Below are 13,914 nucleotides of genomic sequence, written 5' to 3' on the forward strand. Positions count from 1 at the left end.
TATTGTTGATTGGTTAAGAATTGGAGTTTCTTTATCTAAAATAAATAGAAGCCAGTAACATAATTACTTCTTTAATAGATTTTAAGGAACCCAATCATTTGCAAATAAGAGAGATAACGGTACGGCAAATTTAACTGGCAGTCGAGCGTTTATCGAGTGATTCATTTGCAGACAAGCCACTTGACATGGAGTTAAGTTTGTGGAAAAACACATTTCCAAAATTAAGCCAATTTCTGATGTTTACTGACTACAGGAAAAATTTGCCCAGCTTCGTAAGAAACAAACACAATATTCTAGATTGTTCTTACCCCATTGTTGCGTCACTCTAATTATTGTGTTATTTGACATAACAATGAGCGTTGACTTCTGTTTTTTTTCAGGGAGCAGGTGTTACAAAGTTTTTTGCTGAATTTGCAAGTCTAGTAAGACAACTGTAATTTTGAGAAGAAAAAATGTGCAATTAGATTGCATGGCTGGTTTTCCGTCTGGATATTGCCAGACTAATGCGGATAAATATGCATGGTATGTGGTGATTTGGCGCTGGTCTAGAATTCTACCACATTTTTTTACTGTTTAACGAAACGAATGGTCAAAATTGAAATTGCAAGTAAGAAATAAAAATGGGAGTTTAAAATCATTAGAAGAACACTTGACCCACCAAGAAACTCGCACCCTAACCCAAATAATGTTAGCAATATAAACCCCCGAACAAAAATGTGGTGGGATTCTAGAACCGGTAATTTAAACAAGAAGCCTCAGTTGGGTTCAACCTTAGTATTGATTGAAGTAGGGTTACAATGCATATGTAGGGACAGTGAACGCTATCAGTAATTTAAAAAAATAAAATCATTTCAAATTTAAATTAAAAATAGGGCATTCAACTTAAAGAAATGCGATTTAGGATAGTTGGTTTTTAATTTAGACATATATTTTTATCTACTGAGGCCAAATGATGTCTTCAAAGGAAGTGCGATTAATTTGCAAATAAGCGTAAATTTCGCTTCCTTGTATTGTTTGGACATAAGCATGTCAAACTGTCATGGTAGGCGATTTTTTGAAATTATTTCAGCTTAGCATTTCTTCCTCGGCGTATTTCCACTCAAGTCCAAACGGGCGCGACGTTCCGACAACGACATTCACGCCCGGCTGATTTTCTGTTGGTACAACAAAATTTGTAGCTGAATCGCTAAAGCCAGGAAACAGCCCAAAACTGCCACAGGTGTTTCTTGCGTCCGTTGTTTGTTTTTCATTGTTTTGCGCCCAAAGAACGATTTAGCAAAAAATAACCCTTCTGTTGTTTCTAAAAGACAGTTGCTTTTTAATTGCGCAGTATAAGGCCTTTAAAGGGCAAACGAACGCTAATTTGTTTTCGATTAGCGTTGACTGATATCTATTAATTATCGACAATTTGATGTTATGTTAGGGCTATAGGCAATAGCTCGTTATACTGGTTTTCAAACAGTTGTTGATCTACGTTCTATGCCTCTCTTTTGTTGCCTTTCGGCCTCAATTTCTAAAAAAATGTATTGTTGTGTTTGAAGTGTGTGTCGCCCTAAGGCATATTTTCTACCCTGCACATGAATTAGTGCAGGATTTAGCTGGGCCTTGGTGAAACGTTTTTTAAATTGGCTGCCCTAAAATGCTTTTAGTACAGTTTTCGGCGCTCGTCTAGAATCCTACCACAACGAACATTATTTGGGTTAGGGTGCCGGTTAGCGTTTGGGTTTGGGTGAGTCCAGTAATAGTGTTAAACAATATTACTTGACCTACCCACACCCAAACACTAACCGACACCCTAACCCACGTATTATGCATTGCTTAATAATCATTTCAACGTTGTGGTAGGATTCTAGACCAGCGCCCAGTTTTCGAATTCAAAATCTCCAACGGAACTTCAAAGTTCTAAAGCTGTAGCTCTCGGCACCTTCACGCATTTGCCTTTTTTAGAAACGTAGAAATGCTTGATTGTCTAGAAATAGAAACTGAGGAGCTGTTTTGTGTGAAGTTGTAACCAGCTGTGCTGCCGTCTAACGTTGCACTAGCACAGATTAAAGAGGCATGTGATCCTAAAAATAACGGAAAAGCAAATTGGAGGTAATATGATAAATTTAATGTTATTAATCCTACACAAACTTGGCTAATGATTTCTTGTACCGTCTTCACGGAATTTAAAGTTCGTATCACTAAAAACTAATTAAGGTAACACCCTTTATAAACCTGGCGAAAAAAGATGTAAAAGCTTGATTCGGAGTTGGGTCAATTTATTACACTTACGGGCACAACTTTAAGCTTATGCCAGCTTGATGCAGAAAAGTGACCTTGTGTAACCCCAATGTTTATATCAGTGTCTTTACCACTTTCTTAGCACAAGCGACGCCAGTCTTAAGCCAGTGACAACCCGGTAAACTCAGTTGTTTGTGTGCGTGTAAATATTTTGCATTGGGCGAAGCTAGCCAAGCTTGCGTAGTTCGTGACTGCATTATAAACCTATATGTACATCTTTATCTGTAAAGTTATTTTCTGCAATATGCCAATTTGTGAAGGCATCATATTTCGTAAATATTATACTTATTTCGGAGATTAGATCGCTAAAAAGTTTTAGGTGACTTTATAATGGCAAAGTTTGGGAAGTAAGTGAAAATCGCCTGAAGTACACAAAACGCGGGAATCTTTTGGCACGTTTGTCGTCTACACTAAAATACTTAAATGCAAAATAATTGAAATTTTATTTCAGTTTTGAACTTAGACAAATTTGGCACATAGAAAGATTTAAAATTCCTATGCGTTTCAGAACGACATCAGAATGGCCAGACGATAATCATAATTTATAATGTACAATATTGCCTAAACAATTATAAACCCCCAAAAATATTTCCCTGCAAACTATACAACCTTTATTTCGATGCCTAAGTATTGAACTACTATACTTACTTGCCTAACGTATTTGTAGATTTTATAATTTGTAAGTAAACTTTAATATTTATAGAAGAAATCTATATACTTTAAAGTTAAAACAGTCGAAAGTTTTCTCTGTATGTTTAAATAAGGAAGTAATAATCATAAAGCGTAAAACAATATCTATATTTAATTAGCCTGTTTTAGTTCAATAATATAATTTAGACACCAGATTAAACAGAACATTTTCTGCCTGTCCTACAGTTTATAAAGGTTGTCGCTTGATGAACCGCAAGGCAAAACACAGTTAATCTAATTTGTCTAGCAAAGGGGCGCTGCGTATACGACTATAGGGGTAATACCGCATTCCATGGAGAGAAAAGGAAGCAAGAACTGTAAACTGTCAACATAATTAGAGAACGGGTGAACTTTAAACTTCCTCGACAAATCCCCTTATCGGGGGACGTACATCCATGGGGTTTAAAATATCTCCGACATATAACCGGTGTTGTCGATTACTGCACTGTATTACCTATTTGTACGTTGGAAACTTTCTGAATCTTGATGCTTTTTAAGGTTTACAGGCTCAATTTGTCCGAGAATCGAAGGAGGCCTAGTTGACATAAGAATGCTTAAATATTTGGTCATTATTTTTTGGTAGAAACAAATTTGGAAGTAAGTTAAAAGTGGAAGTCAGGTATAAATAAAAAACTGAATGTTAAAAATTGCTATATAAAGCAGCTTTTGCAAGATATTTACCACATTATAGGGCTCCTAATAGTCAGTGAAGAACTTAAGTTTTGAGCCAACTAGAACTACATACCCTTATTTGTTGTGCGTAAAATTAAAAACACTTTTTTAAGTATTATTGGGATGCAGATGAATGAACGGTTGTGAAGTATGATCTGCATAAAAAAAACGCCAGTTTTGTTCGTCGGTGGTTTAACTTGAATACAGATTTTATTTTAAGTTGTATGTTTGCAGCAGAAAAGTCGGTATTTCTTCGCAAATGCGTTATCTTGCGATAAACATTCACTTCGGTTCAGCAATGAAGCATTCCTCACTTGCGAGTCAGTGTTCAATTACAGCAGCGTTGCATTTCTGCCTACTTTCGCATCGCAGCAACAACCAGGTAAAAGAAAGAGGATTAACCGCTTTTCTTGCGCAACGGACGCCATTTTTGAGCATCCGAGCACTCACTATAACACCAACACAAAAAAACGCCGCCGCTAAAACAAAAGAAGGGCAGCCGGCCGAGGCGACATTCTGCGTTCCGCTGACTTACTCCAGTCGCCATCGGACACCAGAGAACCGCGGTGAGTGATTAGTCACCAGTTTTTTGTGCAGGTGCCCTGCAAGGCTTTGCCCTAGCGTTTCTCTCTATCTCGTCAGGCTTAAACTGTAGCTAATTTTTAAAGCGGCGCCTTCGAAAAAGTGCTGGCGCTTTGAGAATCCGATAAGGCTTGATTTGATTGCGTCCGCTACAAGCACTTTGCAGTTTAAACGGCGCAGTTTGGATGTTAATGCCTGTTGGAAGTGATTTGCGCCATATTAGCGAGTTCGAGTGGCCGTAACGCGAATGCATTAGGTGACTAGACAACGTCGCCTCTCTTGTTTTTTCTGCTTAGTCGTGTCGCAAATTCCATTCATTGCAACACTCTTTTTAGCGGGAGTGGTTTTACTTTTAAGCGAAGTATTCGATTATAAGATATTTAGTCATATTGTTATATATTTCCTTTTCAAAAAGTATACAGTTTTTCGTAATTGGAATATCAAAGCCCATACAGAAGTAGGTATCATTTTGAACCTTTCGAATACCTCTTTATTCATTTTCAACAACTGTTTATGTTTACCGTTTTTGTTTTAAAATCAGCTGCAAAACAACCGATGCTTTTATTTTAGCTGTTTAATTAGCGACAGGTGTAGGTCTAATTGAGCTTGGTGCAAGTGTGTATCCCGAAAGAGTTGTAAAAACGTTCTTCAACGGATCTCACAGTAGGTTTTACTGCACTGTAAACACGCCCTTTGAATTCAAACGTGAACTGCGCGGTTTTAAACTTGTCGTTTCAAGTCGCAGTTAGCGCAACGGATTTTGCAGGTAAACCGAATCAAGTTAAACATCTACAAACTTACGATGGTTTAAGAAAGTTTGGCTGCAATATGCGGCCTTAGCTTGGTGTAGCTATTTCAGGATGTAGTTTGTTAGGGTTGTAATAGATTTGTTAAAACACGCCAACGTGTTTAGGTTATAATTTCCCTGCTTTAAAAACTGTTGGCTGAATATTCTACTGATACAGGCGACTTTAAATTGTCGGAGGCTGTTTTTTTAGCGCAGTAGGAGTAAGGGCGGAAGCTAAGTAATCGATAATTTTATGTTTTGTACACAGAGCGTCGTTTTCTCAATGAACGATTGCTACTGATGGTCGATTTACTGCATTTACGTTGATTCGCAGCAGTTGCTAAGTTACGATAGGCAATAGAGCTGCTAACTGTGACTAGACCAATATAATAAACGAAATTAGACCTACGTATAGTAAATTAGCTGGTAACACTGCTGAATGGGAATATTGATCAAACTATGGGTTGACATTGAATTTCTTTACACTGGTGTAAATCACAAGAAGTAATGTTTATCCCAAGACTTGATTTAACACAGAGATGACAATGAAGTGAAAATGATTTTAAAACAATGTTGTCTTTCAGATTAAAGTTCATAAATTTTCGTCCCTCCGAATCGAAATATGTTTTGCACCGTTAGATAGCGCCAACAAAATAAGCGTTGAAAAAAACAATAACTATCTTTCGTTGCGTTTTTAACTACATTCCAGCAAAACACGGACGTTTTTCGGGACGTATGGAAATTAAATGATTTGCTAATTTTCGTTAAATATATGCTGTAGTTGTATTGACCTATTGCCTTTGGGACTTAGAATGAACATCAATTAAAAATGGCCAATGAACGCACAGTATCATAAAGCTAGTTTTAGTTTTGTGACCACCTGGTAACTACAGCGTGTGAAGGTCGTGCGTAGCGTGATCCCAACTTTCGTTTCTTTTTAACGAGCAAATTTACCGGTGCCTAGCGAAAGAACTACCCCCCGGTGTATGTTTCGCCATATTTTATGTATTTCGTCAAATAACCGCTCGTAAAATATTACCTCCTCTTCGTTAAATATATTTTACGACAAGGACCGTCGCTAAATGTTGCGTTTGCTAAAGGCAAGGTCTGGACTTGTACAAGAGTCAGTGATTCGTTCATTGGCTTGCCATGCTATAGCGTCGCGATACTGCACAATATACTTCTACCTGAGGGTCTTTTTTATCAATACGCGAAATGTAAATGAGTTAAGCTGTTAAGATGTTGGTATGAATTCCTTTTGACAACACCACCGTAAATGCCTTCGATAAAATTTATTTTTTAGTAACTCCCAGCAGTGTTTGTCGAGCTACGATTTTGCACGTTTCAGGATTTTGCGCATTTTGTTGCGCACCCGTTATGCGAAACCACATCTTGCAAATATTTGCGGTCAGTCTAGGTTCGCCTTGAAAGTTCCGCGCACTTTTCGGTTTAGGGTTCCATATTTGGCGCGACTTTGAAACGCAAGATTCTGCGGCGGCCTATTGTTCGCTCTCTGAACGCAACTGACAGGTTTGACAGGCGAGCAACGTCAACATGTAAGCAACCTTAACTGCTGCTCCTGCCAAACCCGTTATTACTGGCTTGAAAGATTCGCGCGTTAAGAATCGAAAGAATGTTCTTACACTTTTTCACAGCTTGACGCGTTTTTTTTTTCACAGCTTGACGCGATGACCTTAAGGATTTTTTGCTTGTTGTGCTCTCTTTATTTTTCTCTTTTTTATAAACTCTTTCAAATGTTGCACAAAAAAGTTTTAATTTTAATGGTATCCACATGGCATATTTGTGGTAAACGTGGTTTAGTGTGTAAATTATATTACCTTTTTCTCCAAAGTAACTAAATAAGTATAACAATTTAAAGCTTATTGTTCGTTATCCCGTTTAAAGTTTTCTACCTTTCAAATTTCGTTGGTCAGGTACTCGGCCTATCTCAACTTTTATGATGGAAAAAGATAACATTTTGCTAATTTTACGACTGTATATGCTTACCGAACATTAACCGAGTGGCAATGGTATGAACATTGGCGCTCACATTACTTCGTGTTCAAATTAAAGAGATAACAAATGCCCCAAAAGTGTTCAATTAAAGAGATACCCAAAGTTCTTGTTCTAAATACACAGGAAAGCTAAGACAAACAAAAACATTTTGAACCAGTGTTTCTCAACCTATAGATCGTGACCCAAAATTGGTTTGCCGTATTATTTGGTTGGGTCGCAGGATGCAGTAATTTACATGGGTAGTTTTATTAGGAGCGGTCCAGACATGGCTCATATAAGTTATTTAAAAAAAATTATTTATGCTATTTTTCTTATGTTTTGTTCACTTATCAAAAAGGTATTTTGACCTTATGCAATAATCCAGGTGTAAATTTTAATGTGTTTTGTAATACTTAAAGCAATTTTTCGGACTTTGACCTGCTTATCAAAGTAAGTCTGCAAATCCGCAGAATCAGGAGATAAAGCAATGTAAATACGTAAATTTCATTGTAGATCGCTCCTTTTTCTATTGGTTAGGATGTTTGCTGATGTTTTGTCTATAATAGTCGATCAACATATATTTAGAAGGTTTGCCGATTTGGTTTAGCTCTGTTAGTGTGCTGCAAGTGGAAAAAGTTTGCGGAGTACTGCTCTAAATACTCGCGATACACCCGGGTTGTTTCAACATCTTGTAAACCGCATTTCTGTTTGCCAAATGCACCGGTGATGGAGTTAAGGCTTAAGGTTTAACTTCGCGCACGAATTATTTCGCCAAGCGTGGCTGACTGCTAACGCTAGTATGTCAAATCCAGGAGTTTTCCGAGCAAAGTTTGATTTATTGAGGTGTATTCGGCATTTGTAGAAATACCACTGGACGGGCGAAGCGTACAACCGTTACATTTTACGACCTGAATATAATGCCTTGAAACCAGTGTTTGCAGGAATTGTATTTGTAAGACGACTGTCTGGCTCATGCAAAACTTACAGCGCTCAATTTATATTCATATGTCGATTATTTGAAGTCAACGTTTTAACATAATCTTGTTCATCCGGTGACGGCGCATTCGGGCCTGATATAAACGTTTTAGGGCTGAATGGAATGTAAGGATAATGTTGAACTTTACTTGATATTCTTCCGGCGTGGTTTAGTCTGGCTCCCTTTTGTCAAACTCAGTTAATCGTTCAGTACATTTTGACCTTGTGTTTGTCTCGAACCGTTTTGAAACTAATCTCCTTGGTACCTTATCGTTCTAAACTTCGCAACAAACGACCTTTGATCAGCTTTCGCCAAGCCGCCAAAGAATAATACGTCCAACTCTCAAGTTTACGTTCACGCACGGATGGCTCTAGGCGCCGGGATTAACTCGCAATTTTCGTTTTTTTCGAACCGCGGGCGCCAATCTCTTGTTTCCATCGTCGCTTAATCTGGCGGCGCGGTTTTGCCAACAAACAAAAAAACGACAGGCGCCAGCGGATGAATTCCGCCGCCTATAGCCGTGTTCACTCGAGCGTGAAATTGTTTTGCCCGCTCAGACGGATTGCCTTAATTGCGCGGATAAGTTAATGTTTGTTGCTCGCTGCAAGCTAATGTGCGGATTGTTTTACTGCAATATTTGCTTCTTATAGTTTCCTTAGGTTGGCACTAGGGATGTCCGATAATATCGGATCGGTGCCGATACAGATGACAACTGGTGTTATTCGATACTCTTCCGATACTAGAGTGGTATCGGTTCTTATCCGATACCACATTATATCGGAACTTCAAGCATGATTTGACACAACCTTTAGTTTTCTACAATGAAAGGTAAATTTCTCAGAAAAGATTTGCGTTAAATCGAATGTAAATTTGTTTTCCAATACAAAAGAAAATCTCGACCTAATAGACCACAATCAACGACTTGACTCAAGTACACTTAAGTCACTGTTTTTAAATTTTCAATGACCAATGAATTAAAATTAGACCAATGAATTAGAATTGACTTGCTCTAATTATAACTAGACTTGGATTTGTAATTTATTCACAAAGACTTGATTTGGACTTCGTTTTATAAAAAAACTATGCAACAAAAGTTATTTTATAAATGACTTGACTTGGACTTAAGTTGTTTTACAAATGACTTGATTGGGACTTGAGTTGTTTTACAAATGACTTGACTTGGACTTAACTCATTTCAAAATGACTTGTTTACAACACTGGTGAAACTGCTTAGCTCAAGGAATGCGATTCACGTTTGGTGCCGACGAGTCGGAATGGGAGCGAAACAAATCGTTTAATCTTTCCTCCCAACAAACCGCTGACGCATTCGGCTGCTTTGTCTTACCAGCGTTGCTTTGCCTGGCGCCATTGCCAGGATCAAGGCCGGCTTTGCCCTCTCACAGTTTATCACCGGGGTCACCACCTTTTTCCTAAAGGGCCGGATAACCATTGGCGCCGAACTTAAAATTTCAGGGCGTTGTTTTCTATAACAAGTGCAAAGTTGCTTATTAATTACAAATTGTGAGCTGTTAGATAACATCGTTTGCGTGTTTCATTTTATCACTGAAGCAAAGCATTTCCACTTTATAACTTTCTAATAGCGTTGTGCGCTTTTTCTGGAAAATGGGGAAAAATATTTGAATTTACGTACAGTTTAAAAACATACTTTGAGAGTTCCATGGCCTCCTTCCCATATGGTAATTATAGGTAAGTTTTAAACACTTTTGGTGAACTAAAACTGTGCTACAAGAATTACCTTTTTTTATTTATAACTTTTTTATTGAGCACTTTTATTGATAACTTGGTAAAAACTCCAGGAAATTTAGGGCGTCTAGAAACGCTCTTCACACCCACGTGCGGCGCCTATATGCGGATAACTGTAAGGGTTAACGATCGCAGGCAGGATATGAAATTTTATGTCGAACTTTATGAACTTGATTACCGTTAAACAAAATAAATATAAACAACTGTGAAACAAAAACTGTAGTGGGCCTCAATGAATTGCCGTTCAGTTTAAAAGTTTACCATTTCGTCACGCTCACAACCAAATTGCCCAAGTCATTTTTTTACTGATTTTCAAAGTTTTTGATTCAGTCACTCCTTGTTACCATCACCATCCACAGAAAAAAGAAAAAGTTCTTGGGTCATTTTTAGGTCATTTCCCACTCCCTTGTGCAAAAAAATGACTTAGGCACTTTTTCTATGGATGGGGATGCTAACAAGGAGAGACTTAGGCAAAAACTCTGAAAATTGTAAAAAAATGACTTGGGCAATTTGGTTATGATCGTGACGATTTGGAATTGCGTCCCGAAATGTTCGATTGTACTTTATCTTCAAGTAGAAATAACTCTGAGTCCGACTCCAGCCCGTCGTCCGTAGCTTGATGACGCTTGGTTTATTACTTTGACCTGTTGTTTTTATTAAAGGTTAAAAAATTTGTGAACGTGCACGAATCGAGAAGCACCATGGTATTTATTTGACAAGTTGTACGAGTCATTGAGTTTAGGTATAAAATATAATAAGCCATTTTTCAAAAATTAATGTTAACAACTGGGATAAGTTTGGCCGTAACAAAACAACGTAAAAAGGTTCTCCTCAAAAATGTAAATAAAACTAGCGTAAATCGTTTAAAATTAACAAGGCACTTAAACTGTTTGGTGTTATGTTCGTTTTATTGTAAATAACATTGTGTCAGGCCATATTTCGTTCTTGATCGAAAGCGCAATTCTCCTATAAGCCATCGCCTTCTAGTTTTTCGTTGAAAGCGACCCAATTTGAACTATTGGCAAAGTTTAAGCCTTGGCTCCGACCTTATGGCTTTGTAATGCATATAAACATCGATAACAACACGGCATTGTTGCCATTCACATCTTATAAATATTGCCTTAAAAGGGAAAACAAACTGTTTGTCCAATTTGAGCGCTTAACATTCCTGAACAGATTCCATGCCCGCAGCGCGCAAAAATATTTATTTTTTTTTTCGGATTGTCTGATAATACGGAACCAAGCGAATGTCGGTTAAGCATTACTGATTTAATACTTAAATTGGAATAACAAATAATAGTATTTTTATATGGAGAATAATATATCCCAGAAGTAAAGTGACACCCAATTTACAACACGGCATTGCTGCCACTTACTTAGGAGCACTTAGGAGTTGGAGAACAGTGCATTTTTTGCATAATTTAAATAATTGATAATTTAAATAATTTTTTTAAATTACTACGTTAGCCGGGTAAATAGCTTCAGGAAGTACCTATAGGCTATTTGACCGGATCGTTCTTTTACGCTTGCACTCGTTTGTGATTATATGTTGATTGGTACTATTTTGCTGTCTTGGTGAATAGCCTCTGCCATTATGTTTTATATAACTTAACCGTAATCGTAACGTAGACGAAAAAAATGTTCTGTTTTATCAACGCAGACAAAAACATTACCTATAAAAAAATTACAGCAGTCTCAGACATCGATATTTCCGTTACGACTATAGTTTTTTCTTTCCGCCCCCGCTCTTGAGTCATTTCAGTTGCGTAGTTTTCCTGAAAGCAATCGAGTTGTGCTTTCGTGCCGACAACCAACAACTAAACAGCAACAACATGTGTAACCGCGCGAGCACGAACTGTGTAATACACGATACCTGACACCAAGTGTCCAGCTATGCGGCCTTTTTTATTAGAAGCCAGCTCTTGTTTTCCGTAACAGATGCTTTGATTTGAAAGGCAAAAAGTTGCTTTTTAAGCAATGTAAACTGACCGAAAATGTCTCAAATATAGTAAAATTAGGCTGATTCGTGCTTTTAAAGAAACTTTGTAATTACTGCCTAAGCCAAAAGCAGAGTATGTGTAGCCTTTTGCTTTTAACGTGGCCAAACAACTGGCTCGCTATGAGTTGATTTGGATTCTTGCTCGACACGCCAATTGTCGCCGGTCTGGCGAACCACGTGCGTTTCTTCCTAGATTGATATGTCATGACAGAAGTAAGCACATTTACGAGAACAGACTGGCTCATTGAGCTTCTTAGAGTTGGAACAAAAGGTTGTTTAAACTAAGAAAGTTTTTCAAGTGTTCTGATTTGCAGTTAGGGATGGATAGCTAATAGTGCCTTATTGCATAGCATCGTTGTCGCATTGCGTTGCAAATAAACTTGATGTAGAAGGCTATGGAATACGGTACTTAGTTAAGAGAAATACTACAGCTCAAGATTTATTTTTTATTTATAGGTTAAAGGTTTTCATAAGGTATTTTTGACTTTGATAGTTGTGCGTGGTTTGCCGTTTTGCGATATCTTTGTATGTTTTATTATATGCGATGGCTAAGCAATAAACAGAATGAAAAAAACTTGGCAAAGCACTTGGTTAAGTGTTATCCTTTGATTTGCAAGAATTTTATATTTAAATGAAATCCAAAATATGTTAAATCTTTGGGATTTCGCTGTAATACGCCGTGGAGTGAAATTCGCATAAGTTAAGTTGTCTTCTTTGGAAAATAGTTTAGTAAAAGAGTTATTCAACTTATGTGATTAGGACAAATGTCAAAACAATCAATCGAAAAGGCAGTAGGGTTTCTATTAAGTTGTGTGAAATCTCGATTTAATCCAGACAAATCGGCGTTTAAGTATCTAACGGGTTCATTGAAAGGTTGGAAAGACTTGGGGGCGTTGCGCTGGTCCTGGATCGATAAGTTGACTTCAACTGTAGCATCAGTGTTTGGCACTTCTTGATTGAGTCTGTTCTCCTCTATTGCTTTGTTATCTCGAAAAAAAAAAGTTTATCTCGACGCACAAATTTGCCATTTTTAGCATCTGTACGTTGTATTGCGTTTGAACTAGAATGTGCCTTACATTTAGATACCGATCATGTTCGGCGTGTTTTTCTCTATAATTTTACTTATGTTGAGCGTACGTGACACACTTGTCTTAAAAAAGAAAAACATTACAATAGTTGTTGTGGTTTGGTTATTCTTATGCTGTTCATTTCATTTAACAAAAATACTAAAAAAAATAAAATAAAATTTAAGCTAATTTTTTAACACTTAAATAGAAATTTTGATATTTTTCCTGAGAAATAATAATTTTTTGCAACATTTCAGATAAAGTTTATAAGGTCAATTTTTCAATTTAAATAAATTTTTATAAAACGACGCAATATAGGATTTCAATAGCACACCGAAGAACTTGTATTTAACATTGGTTAATGTGATTTAATTAGTATTAGTTGTCCTCATTTTATTTATAGACGAAACTCGCATAAAAAAATTGTGTATCATCGTTAAAAAAACCTTAACAGTTTGTTTTGTCAAGAGTAAGCCCAAAAAATATGACTAACACTAGATTTAGACCACCAATATGGTTTGCTTAAATTAAATTAAATTAATTTTATTTTGAACGTGTTAACCAAGTCATTTAATTGCACAAGTTTCCTCTTATCAATTACACGCCAAACTATGCTTCTTTACACTTAATTTTTTCGACTAAATATAACCGTTAAACGAGATATCTCAAACTAAAGTATTCGAATTGCATTCAAATCTTGATTTGCCCAATTTCTTGAAACGCAATATATCGCTCCACCTTTGGTCAGCCCCAGGTTTAGGGGTTAGGGGGCACCGGCGAAAGGGGTTTAAAACTTCAAAGTCCTTTGCCGAGGTTTGCGCGTTCAACAGCGTGACGCTAATGCTCGGGATTGGTAAACAAAGCGCCTTATAAAGTTAAAGGCCCGTGCGAAGCTATTTGGTCCTATAAGATTGACAGACAGCTACTGGTTTAGAATTCTCTGACATTCGGCAAATGTTTGAAAGTTTCTTCTATCAAATTAGGTTTTCACGATTTGTAATTACACCTAAAGGGAAGGCGAGTTAAGTTGTCAACTATGTTGTTGATGTTAAACAATGAAACGTTTAGGAAAAACAAGCGCGAAAAAGCAATGCTGTGT

Source organism: Ascidiella aspersa, chromosome 9 (assembly GCF_963924565.1).
Source record: "Ascidiella aspersa chromosome 9, kaAscAspe10.2, whole genome shotgun sequence".
Classification (NCBI taxonomy): domain Eukaryota; kingdom Metazoa; phylum Chordata; class Ascidiacea; order Phlebobranchia; family Ascidiidae; genus Ascidiella; species Ascidiella aspersa.